Below are 18,109 nucleotides of genomic sequence, written 5' to 3'. Positions count from 1 at the left end.
AGACAGAGAGGAAGCACGATGCTAATTGAACAATTGGATGCGCTAAAAGGGGAGAAAAAGGGGTAAAAAAAAAAAAAAAAAAAAAAAAAAAACATTAAATCAAGTCAAGTCAAATTCATTTGTATAAAAGCAGCTTTGCGGAATCCAGGACCAACAGACCACAAACCCCTGTTGAGCAACCGAGGGCGACAGTGGCAAATAAACTCCCTTGAAAATACAGGAAGAAATCTTGAGAGGAACCAGACTCAGCATGGACCTTAATCCTCCTTGGGTGGCCTGGAGGACAACTTAAATGAGCAGAATCCACACAAATCATACAGACACAAAATTTAATTGAACTAAGAGTTATAACTAGCAAAAATAATTGGAGTATTTCATTATTCAGTCCAGTCTGTGATATAGTGTGTGACTGTGGTGTGGTATGCCAGCTGCTCTGAGGCTGACAAGAAAGCTCTTTAGAGGGTCATCAGATCAGCTCAGAGAACTATCAACGCTGAGCTGCCTTCACTAGAGAACATTTACAGAACCCGATGCCTGCACCGGGCCACAAACATCATTAAGGACTCATTTCACCCTTGTTGCAACCTGTTCTCCTTGTTGCCCTCTGGTATATAGGAGTATCAAGGCCTGCACTTCCAGACTCCTGAAAAGCTTTTACCTCTCCGCCATAAAAACACTAAACTCTCAAAACTTTGCATACTAGAAAATAATGTGCAATTTATAGGGACTGTGCAATAACCTTCTTCTTGTTTCTTTAAAGTTCTTTAAACCCCCACATGTGTGTTTTTGTATCTAGATGTGTATATGTTTATTTGTAAATACATGTGTATATATATGTCTGTGTGTACATACATGTACCGTCAAGGAGATGCTGAAAAATTTCATTGCATTGTGCAATGACAATAAAGGCATTCTATGATAAAGACACAGCAGCGCTGCTGGAGTTTTTAAACACCTCACTCTACCTGGGTAGGAGTGTCTAATAGAGTGGGCAGTGAGTGGACACAGTATTTAAAAACTCCAGCAGCGCTGCTGTGTCTGATCCACTCATACCAGCACAACACACACTAACACACCACCACCGCCATGTCAGTGTCACTGTGGTGGTCCTGACCATTGAAGAACAGGGTGAAAGCAGGCTAAAAAGGTATGGAGAGAAACAGATGGACTACAGTCAGTAATTGCAGAACTACAAAGTGCTTCTATATGGTAAGTGGAGCTGATAACATGAACAGTGAGTGTAGAAACAAGGAGGTGGTTTTAATGTTATGGCTGATCGGTGTAAATGTAAATGTTGATCCTAACATCAACCATCATGATTACCAGTCATTCTTGAATTAGCATCATCTTTTAAGAACCATAATTGCTGTAAAACAATAATAATGTAAGATCTTGTGGACTGTGGAAGTCAGTATAATCTAGATCTACAGTACAGCACAATTATATGATGATTCATGGTGGTAGGGATGATATATTTTGTGCCGGGTGGTGCAGAACAATGTAGTTACTGGTTTAGGGAGAGATTAATGGTGGCCACTGCACCTAGAAAAGAGCTGACTTTCCACTTGTGCTGACCTTTAAGGCCTTGAGTCTTTTATTAGGCGGAAGGGGTTGGGATAGGTGGCGTCCAGCTTAAAAGGGGTCAGCTATAGTGTTTCAGCATGGACCATGACCCTGCTTTTGTGGCGTCATTAATGTTCTTGAGATAACCCGTTTTAATTTGTGAGGTAGCTGTAATACCCCGTGTTCGCCATTAGAGGGAGACAAAGATTAACCAGGGCTGTTGAGTAATCAGATCAACGTGTGGCTGTGGTGCGTTTGTATCTTCAGCTTTTAAACTCTCGGGTTTCTTGTTATTCTTCTTCCTCGGCCTTTGTCCCGTTTGGTTACGGGGTCGGCTCTCGGCGGATCATGATCCATATTGATTTGGCACAGTTTTTACGCCGGATGCCCTTCCTGACACGACCCTCCCTATTTTATCCGGGCTTGGGACCAGCACTACAATGCACTGGTTTGTGCATCTAGTGGCTAGGTACCTATAGGACAATTCAGTGTTTTTAATTAGCCTGGTGGCATGTTTTTGGACTGTGGGAGGAAACCGGAGCACCCGGAGGAAACCCACGCGGACACGGGGAGAACATGCAAACTCCACACAGAAAGGACCCGGACCGCCCCACCTGGGGATCGAACCCAGGACCTTCTTACTGTGAGGCGACAGTGCTACCCACTAAGCCACCGTGCCGCCCCTCTCGGGTTTCTTGTTATTATTATTATTTATTAGGATTATAACGTCATGTTTTACACTGTGGTTACATTCATGACAGGACAGGTAGTTACTCATTACACAAGATTCATCAGTTCAAGTTTAATATCAAATACAGTCTTGGACAATTTTGTATCTCCAGTTCACCTCACTAACACGTCTTTAGACTGTGTGAGGAAACTGGAGCTCCCAGAGGAAACCCACGCAGACCTGGGGATCGAACCCAGGACCTTCTTGCTTTGAGGCGACAGTGCTACCCATTGAGCCACCGTGCCACCCGGGTTTCTTAGAAGATGGCAGATGAATCCCACTCCGAGAATCCTCAACCTACAGAAATTCTCCATGCTGCTTCTGTTCAGGTGTTGAACTGGATCATCAGAGCCTGCGGTAGGTAGAATTTTACCCAGGAACTTCACCAGCTGATTTTTTAAGCACACGGTATACACATGTACACAATATGGGCTGGGATATCTCATCCTAAAGCCATGATTATGAATATGGAGTAGCTCCCCCTTTGCAGGTATAACAGTCTTCCACTCTTATGCTCATACATACAATGAATGTGACTTCGGTTACACGGATGCTTGCAGTGCACGAAAAATACACAACACAGCTCTCTCTGTAACACCCATTCACACGTTCATACCTGTTAACATTAGCATGTGCAATTCACATTATGGGTTAAAAGGTGCAGTGTTTTTGTGCAATATAGAAACTATAGAAGAATATATCAATAAGAAATGAACAGTGATTGGGAAACACCAGTGTATGCAATGTATGCAATGTTGTGTGTCATTATATAAATTAAATAGGTAATTTGTAATGTACAAGTGTCCCAAGGTTTGTGAAAGCTTTCCACAAAATTGGAATTTGTGCCTATTTACTCAAAGAACACTTGTGAGGTCAGGCACCACTGCAGTACCCAAAGGCTTTGCTTGCAATTGGTGATTCAGTTTATCCTAAAAGTGCTTATTAGGGTTAACGCCAGGACTCTGTGTGGTTACACGACTGGCAGTTTGGATATTTGTTTGTTTGTTTATTAGGATTTTAACGTCATGTTTTACACTTTGGTTACATTCATGACAGGAACGGTAGTTACTTGTTACATGTTCAGCATTTAGCTGACGCTTTTATCCAAAGCGACTTACAGTACTGTGACAGTATATTGTCTAAGCAATTGAGGGTTAAGGGCCTTGCTTAAGGGCCCAACAGTGGGAACCTGGCAGTGGTGGGGCTTGAACCAGCGACCTTTTGATTACTAGTCCAGTACCTTACCTGCTAGGCTACAACTGCCCTACACTACACAGGGTTCATCAGTTCACAAGTTTAATATCAAACACAGTCTTGGACAAATTAGTGTCTCCAATTCTCCTCACTTGCACATCTTTGGACTGTGGGAGGAAACCGGAGCACCCGGAGAAAACCCACGCAGACACGGGGAGAACATGCAAACTCCACACAGAAAGGACCCGGACCGTCCCACCTAGGGATCGAACCCAGGACCTTCTTGCTGTGAGCTGAGTCTGAGTCTGAAGTGGATCAGCGGACACAAATTCTGCACATCATTAGTAGTTTTTACCTGATATCGGGAGCCTATAACGAGAGCCTATATGTGCCAGTGAAAAATCCACAGATTTCTTTCAAGCTGCTCATGACTGACAGCGTGTGTGTAGTTTAAGCTTTGTGGAATCTGTTGTTTGGGTTTGATGTGAAGATCTTAACAAAAATGGTGAGGGCCATCGCTAAGCTGGATACAGCTCTGAAGAAAAAGCTAATCCCACTGCGAGGAGCTCAGAGTCGCCTAGAGGAAAGAAGAGAATAATAAAAATAATAAAAAACACTGCAGGAAGCTTTGTCACGCTCATCTGTGGTGTGAACAAATCTCGGCCCCCTTTCTGTTTGCCTCTGTGTGACTGGATGATCTCAGAACATCGTATTAAAACAAAACGTCATATTTCATATTCAGAAGGAGAACTTTTTTATAAGGTAAATAACTCCAGGCGCCACCTTTAGCAGTGAAAGTAGCTTCATGCCTGTCGAGGCATTTTAGGCCACTTTTTTGTAGCGGAGCAGCTTTGAAGACTTTCTCACCACAGCGGCTCTGTTGAACTTCAAAATTTCAATTCCTCAGCTGTTTAGTCCCACTGCATTCACCAGCTGCTCAGAACTACAGCTCACGGACGGTGAGCCATTACAGTCTTAATAATGGCAGATCATCCAGGTTCTACCACAGCAAAGCACCCCCACACCATCGAAGTACCACCACCATGGCAAATTGAAATACTACAGTTGTTTTTGCTACACATAGTCAATCTTTTGCTTAAGAAGTTAAACTTTGTGTGGTCCTGCTGGGTCACTTGTTTAAGCCCCACCACTGCCAGGTTGCCACTGTTGGACCCTTGAGCAAGGTCCCTAACCCTCAATTGCTTAGACAAAATGTAAATGTATGTAAATGCTGCATTCTGATCTGTTTAGTTCATCTGTGGTTTCCCTTTGTCCCCACTTGATTAGTTTTTGGAGAAGTATGGATTTGGTGTGCTTTTTGACCAAGGGTTCGTCTGGTCTCACCGGCTACTTACATTTACATTTTCAGCATTTAGCAGACGCTTTTATCCAAAGCGACTTACACAATGAGCAATTGAGGATTAAGGGCCTTGCTTAGGGACCCAACAGTGGCAACTTGGTGGTGGCGGGGCTTGAACCGGGAACCTTCTGCTTACTAGTCCAGTACCTTAACCACCGAGCTATCATTGGCTACTTGTGCTTTTATACGTGCCATAACCTGTATAAATAATTCTTGGGGTGGCACGGTGGCTAAGTGGGTAGCACTGTCGCCTCACAGCAAGAAGGTCCTGGGCTTGATTCTCCTTTCTGCGTGGGTTTCCTCCCACAGCCCAAAGATGTGCAAGTGAGGTTAATTGGAGATACTAAATTGTCCATGACTGTGTTTGATATAACCTTGTGAACTGATGAATCTTGTGTAATGAGTAACGATCGTTCCTGTCATGAATGTAACCAAAGTGTAAAACATGACGTTAAAATCCTAATAAACAAACAAAGCTACCTGTATGTACAAAGAATCTTGACCTCAACCATACTGAACACCTCTGGGATGAATTAGAATGATGATTGCTGAGCCAGATCTTCTATTCCTACAGCAGTGCCCTTTTGACTAAATGGGCACAAGTTCCCACATGTTTTTACATTTTTACATTTTGTGTTTAACCTTCCTAATAGAGTGGCATTGGGACCTGACCCTCAGGTTGCACACTCCTGACCATTAGCATCCTGTTCCCTGTAATGGGCTGGCGACCAGTCTGGGGTGTTTCCTACCCTTCGGTCAGTTAATTGCACCCACCGCGACACTACATAGGATTAAACGGTGGTAACACAGACAATGAATGGATGAACAAATATGTAGTTGCCCCCCCACCAACTTGTAGCTAGTAAGCTGTATCAACTGCATCACAGTCCATCACAGGGAAGGATGTCCAACAAGCTAAGGGTCAGGACCCAAGGAGACAGTGCTGTAATTTTGGCAAAGCATTACAGTTACTGTTCATTAGTGTCTTTTTGTTCGTAGCTTTGGGCGGGTTGAAGACCCAGCAAATCTTTCATTACGTATCCAAATCCAAGGATCCACTTCTCTGGAAGGTGTTCTTCAAGCCAGACACTGATGTTTGATAAGAAGACCTTGCTCTCAGTCAGTTTCAGACGTTCTAATAGGCACTATTCAGACCAATGGACGTCCTCTACAAAAAAACATGAGTTGATTGACTTGCTTTGTACAGAAGAGTCTCACAGTTGAAAGCGTATCATTGATTTGACATACAGTATCAGAAATAGGTTCGGCTGAAACACCTGAACGTAACAATCGCAGTAGATGTCCACATACTTTTTGCCATATACTGTATGTGAACGTTTTGTGTGTATTGCTTTCCTTTTCTACCCGGTTGGCGGAGATGCTGTGTATCCAGGACACCATGAGCATGTTGCGTCAGCATGTGTGTGAGGCCCACGCCATGCTCCACTCTGGCTCAGAATAAGAACGCAGTAAAATTAGAGCTAGAGAGCAAAATCCACTCCTATTCCACACGGATGAGTACGGCTGTGTGGAACTCGACAGGACCCTTTCCCAGCAGAAGTCGGGTCAGAAGTCGGATCGATACACTCAAGTCGCCACACATTCGCACACCGATCATGTAATCAGTCGACGACAGACACAACAATACATCTGATTAATCTTAACGGAGGTTTGGAACGTCTAATTTTTGCGGGTCTCCAGGACTGTAAATCATTCAGGTCAGCATCCATGCGCCCGCTCAGACACCCCCAACGATTCGGTCCAAAAGCCAGATTTAACAAGCTCTACCGGAGCCCACTGTGAGAGTACCGATGCTTCATAGCTGTCGAGTAGAGTCGTTCTGTATTGTCTCAGTAGGAAAGGTGGATGGTTCATTGGTTGCTCCTCAAACCCCATTTTAATTGAGTTCAGGTGATTCGGCCACATCTTTTTGCTAACTTTGGCAACAGTTTGAGGAAGCCCCTTTCTGGTTAACAAAGCAAAGACACGGTTAGAAGAGTTTAGTGTTGAACAGGGGTGTCAAACTCATTTTCATCGAGGGCCACGTCTGCATTATGGTGGCCTTAAAGGGCCGATTGTAACGTATCCTGCTGTGATCGCAGTCACCTTTTAATTCTTGGACAATTTGTTGTTTTTCTTGGAGGCTACATTCTGCCAAATTTATACTGTATATACAGTATATATATAATGTATTTCTACATTTATATTGTACTCCTTTACCACAGACACGGTCTCATAACACAAGAGACGAACCGGTTTCTCTTCCTGAAGCACAAACTTGTTTTTACTTTCACATCTTTCATTAAATTTCCTCCTTCTGCTTCAATTTTCTCTTCTTGTACAATTTGGGATTATTTGTAAATATTTCTCAACATCATCTAGTGGCGGGATGCAAATTACGGTCACTTTGCAGGTCACGAAATCGGCATGCATTGTGGGAGATGCAGTTTATGTACGATTTTACAGTGTATTTTAAGACGATTGTTCTGCCCTCGCTAAGAGTTTTCCCCTTTTCTCAGCTAGACAAACAGACAGACAGACAGACAGCTCCCTCCAAAATACAGTTTGGTCGGTTTTATTTGCTTCCCAGCTGTGTGATACACTGTGTGCATCAGAATGGAGTAAAACTACAAAATACAAACATTAAAAACAATAAAAAACATAATACAGTACAAAATATATACGTAAAATAGCGCTAACGAGTTGGAATTTTGTGTAAAAATATTAATTGCTATAGTAACGGTAACAACCGTATTTAATTACGGAATTGATTCGTAACTGAAACGCTGTAACATACTCGCTAAACAACTGACTTTAAAGACGATGATTCTGTATCGGATTGCAAGAGAATTAACTTCAATTTATTATTGTTTACGCTACTGACGCTACCCCACGTTCTTTTGGCCCTCAAACGTAGTGACATGGCTTCTAAGTAAAGGTCAAAGTGAGTTGCAATGACTACGATGTCAACGCTTGCCGGTTAAATGCGCAGGTGTCCCATTAAATTATAAGCACGTCTCTGTAACTACTCGAACCATCACAACAATCGTACCTCTTTTAACAGTGGGACAGTGGTAGCCTAGTGGGTAGAGCTTTGGGCTATCAACCGGAAGATTGGCGGTTCAAATCCAGGCTCTGCTATGCAGCCACTGTTGGGTCCTTGAGCAAGGCCCTTAACCCTGTCTGCTCCAGGGGCGCCGTACAGTGACTGACCCTGCGCTCTGACCCCAACTTCCAAACAAGCTGGGATATGCAAAGAAAGAACTTCATTGTACTGTACATGTGTATATAACAAATAAAGTATATTTTCTTCTTCTTAAGCTCTCGTGGGCCTCATCAAATGACGTGGCGGGCCGGATTTGAGTTTGACACCCCTGGTGTAGAGGAACTTCAATGGCCTGCCTGCTCGGGGTCTTGACCTCAACCCCACTGAACACTGCAGGGACGAATTAGAAGTTGATTTCCACCTAGACTCCAGGATCATCTCCACACGAATGCCCTTGGATTTCCAACAGTATTGTATTATGGTAATCTGGCTGTACAGTGTACTGTTTAAAGCTGAAACCGCTGATACTTTTTCAAACAAGTATGAAGAGAAAAACAGATTATGGGAGCGTATACTATTTTTATGAGAATGCTGCGAGCGAGAACCCAAAAGTAAAAAGTGTCAGTGCTGCGTTTGCTCAGCGGCCTGTTTATGTAAGGTATGTTAATGAACGTTGCATGATGAATGGTGTAATCAGCGCGGCGCTGCATTATCAGTAGCCGCCCCTGATACAGCTTTAGCCTGTGTAACAACTTAAAAACACCAACAAGTGTTTGATTTTAACAAGTCTAGCACATCTTGCTGTAAGAATATACCACACACAGGGTGGGTGAATGCAAATACATTCGTTTAGCACTCGCAGTGTAATCTATCAAACATGTGATTCAATTCAGCTGGAGAACATGAACATGTGTGTGAATTAATCTGATAGAGGAACAGGTTCTAACCTGTTCACATCACATTTTGCACCATGCAGTTATTGTTGAGAGGAATATGAACAAGAAGTAAGCATGGATGTTAACCTGTATTACGACATGTAAAGACCCTTGAGTCCAGACCCTTTAGTTCCAGACCCTTGAGTCAAGACCCTTGAGTCCAGACCTTAATTAGAGACCTTTAAGTCCATACTTTTGAGTCCAGACCCTTGAGTCTAGACTTTTGAGTCCAGACTTTTGACTCCAGACCCTTGAGTCCAGACCTCTGAGTTCTGATCCTTGAGTCCAGACCATTGAGTCTAGACCATTGAGTCCAATCCCCTGAGTCCAGACCTTTGAGTCCAGACCTTTGAGTCCAGACCTTTGAGTCCCGACCTTTAAGTCCAGACCTTAAATAGAGACCTTTAAGTCCATACTTTTGAGTCCTGATTCTTAAACCTTTAAGTCCAGACTTTTGAGTCCAGACGCTTGAATCCAGACCTCTGAGTCCAGACCTTTGAGTCCAGACCTTTGAGTCCAGACCTTTAAGTCCAGACCTTAAATAGAGACCTTTAAGTCCATACTTTTGAGTCCTGATTCTTAAACCTTTAAGTCCAGACTTTTGAGTCCAGACGCTTGAATCCAGACCTCTGAGTCCAGACCTTTGAGTCTAGACCCTTAAATCCTTTCCAGACTTTTAAGTCCAGACTTTTGAGTCCATACTTTTGAGTCCAGACCCTTAAATCTGGTCCAGACCCTTAAGTCAAGACCCTTGAGTCCAGACTTTTGACTCCAGATCCTTTAGTTTAGACTTTTGAGTCCAGATCCTTTGAGTTCAGATCCTTTGAGTCCAGATCCTTTGAGTCCAGACCCTTTGGGTCCAGACCTTAAATAGAGACCTTTAAGTCCATTCTTTTGAGTCCTAATTCTTAAATCTTTGAGTTCAGACATTTGAGTCCAGACTTCAGCCAACTATGATGATGTAGTCTGATCTGAAGACGAATGGTCTAAAGTTCCTCATCACTGCTTGATTTAGATGAAGATCAGGCCACATGAGTGAGTGTAATACATTATGAGTGTAATACATTATGAGTGTAATACAAACCTTTTTGCAACTGTAGTTGTTTAAATGAGCCCAGCGTGATCGGGTTTTGATGCACAATCCCAGTAGTCATTTATACGTGTAATTATCTTATAGCTCAGAATGAGGACGCCGACAGCCGCAAGATTTTAGGAGATTGTGGATTAATCCTTTGCGCCCTCGGATGTTTTCCCTCCTATCTTTTATTAGCGTTTTCTGCTAAGACGTTTCGCTTCAGGGTTTCAATACATTCTAGATAGAGATCAGGAACATCTCAGGATCTTTCACGGGCGGTTTTGGAAACGTGTGTGTGCTATTGAGGGTGAAGGAGTTTGGCTAAACCTCGGACGTCTGTGCCATTGCAGTGGGTCTGAATTAATCATTAATACACTAAATGGCTAAAAGTATGTGGACAGATGAGTTCAGTATGGATAAAATTGTTGGGATAAACAGCCAGGGGTGCCTAACAAGCTCATTATTGTGTGTCCACATACTTCTGGACCTACAGTACATCAATGCTGCCAGACTCGCTTTGCCAAGAGTGCTAACTGTCAGAAAATACTTTTTAATCCAGAGCCGAAATAAATCTGTGAGCAAAATCTCATAAATTAGTTTTACATGCTGCCGGGTTTGCAGCGTTGGGTACCACGGTAGGCACAGTGTGCCATCTTCAGTATCTTCTATCACATGAGCTACAAGGATAAAGATGAAACGCTTTATGTACACTATATACAGCAAGAGTCAAAGGTGGTTTAGTGCTTGTTTCCATTGACAATTGAACCACAGTATACATTAGTACTCGTGCCAAATGTGTTACCCTTCTCGACCCGGTACCAGGTGTACAGGGGACCAGGAAACACTGCCGAACTAACTGCCGTATTTAAACCCGACTGCAGTCTGTTTTTTTACAGTGCGGCTTTAAAAAACATCAAACAAAACTTAAACAGGACGACAGAAAATGAAACACCACAACAACCGCCGCGGGGCGAAGCGTACATCGTTCTGCTGCTGTTGTTGTTGTTTACAGTTAGCGTGGCGTGTTAGTTCTCAGCATCTGGAGGAGAAAGGCGTCAGAGTCTCACCTGGGTGTTTTAGTGCAACTGGAAACAGTAGCAGGTCCGGCTAGCAGGTCCGGCTAGCAGTACGGCTTACTGTTCAGTAGGAAAGGGGCTTGACTAAAAGTGGTGTCCACATAATTTTGGCCATGTATGATTCTAATGGCAGTATAAATACTGTATAGTTGTTGTAGTGTGTGTGTGTATGTGTGTGTGTGTGTGTGTGTGTGTGTGTGTGTGTCTTTTTACGTAACACACTGAGGCCTGTTTGATAACAAAAGTGGTGACACACTGCAAAGTGGGTTTCCATGGAGACAGCAAATTCCCACATTATTTTTATCTTTTTACTCCAGCAAACCAGCCTTCATTTTTCACTCATTCATACATTCATTCATTCATTTATTTATCTACTCATTCATTCATTTACTCATTCATTTATTTACTCATTCATTTATTTATTTATTTATCTACTCATTTATTCATTTACTCATTCATTCATTTACTCATTCATTTATTTATTTATTTATTTATCTACTCATTCATTCATTTATTCATTTATTTATTTATTTATTTATCTACTCATTTATTCATTTACTCATTCATTCATTTACTCATTCATTTATTTATCTACTCATTTATTCATTCAGTTATCTACTCATTCATTCATTTACTCATTCATTTATTTATTTATTTATCTACTCATTCATTCATTTACTCATTCATTTATTTATTTATCTACTCATTCATTCATGTACTCATTCATTTATTTATTTATTTATCTTCTCATTTATTCATTTACTCATTCATTCATTTACTCATTCATTTATTTATTTATCTACTCATTTATTCATTCAGTTATCTACTCATTCATTCATTCATCTACTCATTCATTCATTCATTCATTTACTCATTCATTCATTCATCTACTCATTTATTTATTTATCTACTCATTCATCTACTCATTCATACATTCATTCATTTACTCATTCATTCATCTATTCATTCATTTATTTATCTACTCATTCATCTACTCATTCATACATTCATTTATTTATTTATCTACTCATTCATCTACTCATTCATCTACTCATTCATTCATTCATCTACTCATTCATTAATTCATTCATTTACTCATTCATTCATTCATTTATTTATCTACTCATTCATCTACTCATTCATTCATCTACTCATTCATTAATTCATTCATCTAATCATTCATTTATTTAGTTATCTACTCATTCATTCATTTACTCATTCATCTACTCATTCATTAATTCATTCATCTACTCATTCATTAATTCATTCATCTACTCATTCATTGATTCATTTATTTATTTATCTACTAATTCATCTACTCATTCATTCATTTAATAATTCATTCATTCATTCATTCATACATTCATTTATCTATTCATTTATCTACTCATTCATTCATTTACTAATTCATTCCTTCATCAACTTATTCATTCATCTACTAATTCATTCATCTACTCATCTACTCATTCATTCATTTACTCATTCATTTATCAACTTATTCATCCATTAACTTATCTAATCATTCTTTTACACCCTCATTCATACATTCATTAATTCATTTACTCACTCATTCAATAATTAATTAATTCATCAACTTATTCATTTATTTATCTAATAATTCCTTTACACCCTCATTAATTCATTCATTGCCTCAATCATCTGTACATTCATTTATTCATTTACTCATTCATTCATCAACCTATTTATTCATTAATTTATCTTATCATTCTTATTCACACTGATTCACTCATTTATTTATTTACTCATTTATTCATCTCTCCATTCATCTGCACATTTATTCATTCATTCACTCTCTTACTTATTCATTCATTTACTCATTCCTTTATTAATTTATCTAATCATTTCTTTACATACTCATTCATCCATTTACTCATTTACTCATTCATTCATCTTCTCATTAATCTGCACATTCATTTATTCATTTACTCATTTATTTATTCATTCAGTCCAGTCATTCCAAATTCCTTTTTATGGATAAAACTAAGCTAAGATGTTAATTATTTAATCATGAATATATTCATTTAATCATCCAGTCACAGGTGTGTACTGTATGTTTAGCTTTCCTTTTGGATGGAATTCTGTTTGGATGTCATTCATTCATTCATTCACTTATTCATTCATTCATTCATTCATCAACTTAGTCATTTAATTTATCTAATCATTCCTTTACACACTAATCCATTTTGTTTATCAACTTATTCATTCATTCATTTATCTAATTATTCTTTTACACTTCCATTAATTAATTAATTAATTCATTCATTCATTCAGCAGCATATTCATTTATACATTTACTTATTCATTCATTTAATAATTAATTAAATCATTAACTTGTTCATTCAATAATTTATTTAGTCATTTCTTTACACTCACATTCATTTATTCATTCAATCCATTCATTCCAAATAACTTTTTATGGGTAAAACTAAGCCGGTGTGATTTAATCATTCAATCATGAATGTATTAATTTACTCATTCAGTCGTACGTGTGTACTGTGTGTTTTACTTTTGGATGGAATTCTGTTTGGATGTCAGTCATTCATTCATTCATATATTCAGTCATTTACACCTTTATGGATGTATCAAACTATAGGCTTTATTTAAAAATACTTTTATTAATATTATTCATTTGTTTGTACTTTTGTGTCCAATCCAAACTGTTCACAGTTTATCTGAGAATCATCCAAAACTAAAACAAGTCTGGCATGAATTAGGAGCTGTTGGAAAAAACAAGGTTTACTGTCCACAGCCAAGCTTTATGTCATCATGGACTTAAGGACTGCCATGTAAAAAAAGAAGTGATTAAGGTGAAAGAGCTAACAGACATAAAACCTGATGTTAGGTGTGCTCGTATTATTTTTGGGACAATCATTCAGTCATTATACACAATGATGCTCAAAGTATGTGGACACTTAACAGTGAGTTGATTGAACATCATGAGCAATAATATGAAGTTACACTCTGTATTCCAGTTATAACAGCCTCCACTTCTCTGACAAGGGTTTTCCACAAGGTTATAGATAGATAGATAGATAGATAGATAGATAGATAGATAGATAGATAGATAGATAGATAGATAGATAGATAGATAGATAGATAGATAGATAGATAGATAGATAGATAGATAGATAGATAGATAGATAGATAGATATTGATAGATACTTTATTAATCCCGAAGGAAATTAAGGCCTCAGTAGCAAGTTACATAAATCAAAGTCAAAAAGTAGGTAATAGTAAGTAATAGCACACACTACAGAGATTCATATTATACAAAAAAGTATCTGTATAACCACAACAACACTCGGACAACACACAACAACAACAGGATCTGAGGGTACAAATGGTACATGTGGTACATATGGAGGTGTTATTTCAGTTAACATTGCGAGGCTATTATAGACTATAAATCACAGTTGTAAGATATAAATTATGAAGTAAATTATAAAATGAATTTAAAGTGCATTATAAAGTGTTTCTGGAGTGTTGGAGTGTTTCTGTGGGGACATTCGTTAGGATAGGCACTGTAAGGTGTTTAGTCTCTGCAAACCCATCAGATCACGTCTTTATGGACCTTGCTTTGAGCACAGGGGCCCAGTCAGGTTCGGCTGGATGTTAATAAAGAACCGGTGAGAGGGTTTAAACGTTGCAGGTTATTTATGAAGCTCTCAGTGAAGTCACCACACAGACACAAAACCAGGAGAAAAGACAAACAGAGTCGGCCCGCAGGGACTCATTTGAGAAATGAAACAGTGAGACGAGGCACGGTGAGCGCTGACTCCGGCTCTGGTTTACTGCTGAGGGCTGAGAAAGTCTTCTAAAAAACCAGGATGTGAAAAAATATATATAACAAATTATATAACTCAATAATGTTTAATCCATAAATGGCCGTAAATACACGTTTTTATGTCTGTTTCTTTTTTGTTACAATGATTTGAAAAGAAAAAAGGAACTCCAGCTCATGTAGGACGTCCATGCTGGCCCAAGAGACTCCAGACTACCACACTGATCAGCCATAACATTAAAACCACCTCCCTGTTTCTACACTCACTGTCCATTTTATCAGCTCCACTTACCATATAGAAGCACTTTGTAGTTCTACAATTACTGACTGTAGTCCATCTGTTTCTCTGCATGCTTTGTTAGCCCCCTTTAATGCTGTTCTTCAATGGTCAGGACCCCCAGAGGACCACCACAGGGCAGGTATTATTTAGGTGGTGGATCATTCTCAGCACTGCAGTGACACTGACATGGTGGTGGTGTGTTAGTGTGTGTTGTGCTGGTATGAGTGGATCAGACACAGCAGCGCTGCTGGAGTTTTTACATACCGTGTCCACTCACTGTCCACTCTATTAGACACTCCTACCTAGTCGGTCCACCTTGTAGATGTGGAGTCAGAGACGATCGCTCATCTATTGCTGCTGTTTGAGTCGGTCATCTTCTAGACCTTCATCAGTGGTCACAGGACGCTGCCCAAGGGGCGCTGTTTGCTGGATATTTTTGATTGGTGGACTATTCTCAGTCCAGCAGTGACAGTGAGGTGTTTAAATCCACTCATACCAGCACAACACACACTAACACACCACCACCATGTCAGTGTCACTGCAGTGCTGAGAATGACCCACCACCTAAATAATACCTGCTCTGTGGTGGTCCTGTGGGGGTCCTGACCATTGAAGAACAGGGTGAAAGGGGGTAACAAAGCATGCAGAGAAACAGATGGACTACAGTCGGTAATTGTAGAACTACAAAGTGCTCCTATATGGTAAGTGGAGCTGATAAAATGGACAGTGAGTGTAGAAACAAGGAGGTGGTTTTAATGTTATGGCTGATCGGTGTATATCACTGTTCACCAGATTAATTAACAGGAATGTATGGTGGAAACTTTCCAGTTCTGCAATCTTGAGTTTTAAGACTCTTTATTTCACCATCTGTGCACCTGCCATCTGGAAAAACAATTCCTGAGCGCTTCTGTGCCAAGATCGGGAAGAAAATCCAACCTGGCGCTGAGTGGTCGGATGTAAAACAAGAACCAGCACAGGCTGCAACACTGTTCACTGTCGAGCAAGCTTTATATGACCATGGGCATCTTTTGGTAGTTCTTGGTCTGCCATATTTACCCATGGTGTAGGATTACTGTTTACTTGGCAGAAGACCGCTGTTCTAGGTTCTTTTTAATGAGTGCTGTCAATCTAGCCCTATTTATATGGACACAGAGGAGTCACCAGCTGCAGTAGATTTAAATCTCTAATGTTGGAATAAGCAAAATGACAATAAATCAAGACTACTGAAAGTATGTGGACACTTCAATATGAGCTTGTTGGACAGCCCAGTTGCCCTCTATTCACCCTCACCCCAATAACCTCTTCCACTCTTCTGGAAAACCTCTCCACAGGACTTTGGAGTTTGTCTGTGGGAACTTGTGCCTGTTTAATTAAAAGGAGCATTTGTAAAGAAAGGCAGATGTCGTGTAGAAAGGTCTGGCTCACAACTGACATTCTAATTCATCCCTAAGGTGTTCAGTGGGATTAAGTTCCTTGCCTTCTGCGCAGTGCTACATATTGCAGGTTTTTCATTATGTAACATGATCAGCGCTGAGGGTACAGAATACCCTAAATACAACCTGATCACAGCACCGACTGGTGACTGTTTTTTCCTCCGAAGTGCTGATTGATCCCATTACAACTGATTAAGCAATTTCAAGGACCTAACCAGGCCTGATTGTTTGATTTGGGGGATTAAACTGAACCGGTTTGAGACATTACACTGCACAGCTGGGAGCATCTCACTGACATAAGCAAAGCACCAATTACCAGCGCCAATGTGGTGATCAGTAAAACACACTGGAAAAACCATCAAGGAGTTGTTGGCTGCTGTGAGAGTTTGAGTAGTACCATCACTTCATTATAAAAAAAGGGACTGAAGGGGTGTTGTGTACACACACACCTGAACATTAGTTTGATGTGCATCCCATTGAAGAACTTGGGAATTGATATAGAACCACCAAACATCTACTCCTTTTCTGCCCTGACGCCTTTATCCAAAGTGACTTATAGTTACAGTATATTGTCTAAGCTATTAAGGGGTTAAGGTCCTTGCTTAAGGGCCTAACAGCAGCAACCTGGCAGTGGTGGGGCTTGAACCACCAGCAACCTTCTGATTACTAGTCCAGTACCTTAACCACTTGGCTACGGCTCATAGGTTTCTACAAAGATAAACTTGCAGAAGAGGGTGCAGGTGGAAGAGTGGGTGCCCCAGCAATGCAGATCCTGGGAACCTGTGATTTGGGTACTTTAGCTTTCTCCAAATTCCAAAAACATGCATAAGTTTTATTCAAACTGCTTTTTAAAATGTGTGTATGCAAGTTTGCATCTTGGTCGGATTGGCATCCTGTCCAAGGTTTATTACGTCACCCCATCGCATGTTTGTTTGTTTATTAGGATTTTAACGTCATGTTTTACACTTTGGATACATTCATGACAGGAACGGTAGTTACTCATTACACAAGATTCATCAGTTCACAAGGTTATATCAATTTAGTGTCTCACTTGCACGTCTTTGGACTTTGGGAGGAAACCGGAGCCGCCGGAGTAAACCCACACGGACACAGGGAGAACATGCAAACTCCACACAGAAAGGACCCGAACCGTCCCACCTGGGGATCGAACCCAGGACCTTCTTGCTGTGAAGCGACATCGCAATCCACCTAGTGGAACCCCACCCTACTATCGTGCCAGTCTGATATTGTAACTAAGCACCTATAGATCTTCCTTGGAACCTTTTTGAGGTGGCATTGCGATGCAGCTGGTTGAATGCATAGCACCAGTGGCGTAACTACAGGGGCTGCACGTATTATGCATGTATTATGGCGAGCCAAACAGGAAGTATATAGCAAACACTGATATACTGTATATGGAATGAAACAGATATGTTATACAGTACCAGTCAAAAGTTTGGACACACCTTCTCTTCAGTGGTTTTTCTTAATTATTTTTATTTTCTACATTGTATATTAATACTGAAGACATCCAAACTATGAAGGAACACATATGGAATTATGTAGTAAACAAAACAATGTTAAACAAACCAGAATATGTTTTATATTTTACCAA

The 18,109-nt window shown here is 40.3% G+C and overlaps 1 pseudogene; it reads left to right on the top strand.

Moving 5' to 3' along the window:
• The first annotated feature begins 2,556 nt into the window (after positions 1–2,556).
• Positions 2,557–18,109, top strand: part of LOC134329535 (uncharacterized) — a 46,163-nt pseudogene continuing 30,610 nt past the window's right edge.

This window comes from Trichomycterus rosablanca, chromosome 15 (assembly GCF_030014385.1).
Source record: "Trichomycterus rosablanca isolate fTriRos1 chromosome 15, fTriRos1.hap1, whole genome shotgun sequence".
Taxonomy (NCBI): Eukaryota; Metazoa; Chordata; class Actinopteri; order Siluriformes; family Trichomycteridae; genus Trichomycterus; species Trichomycterus rosablanca.
Note: the sequence above shows the minus strand (reverse complement) of the source record. Positions and strands in the feature narration are given on the sequence as shown.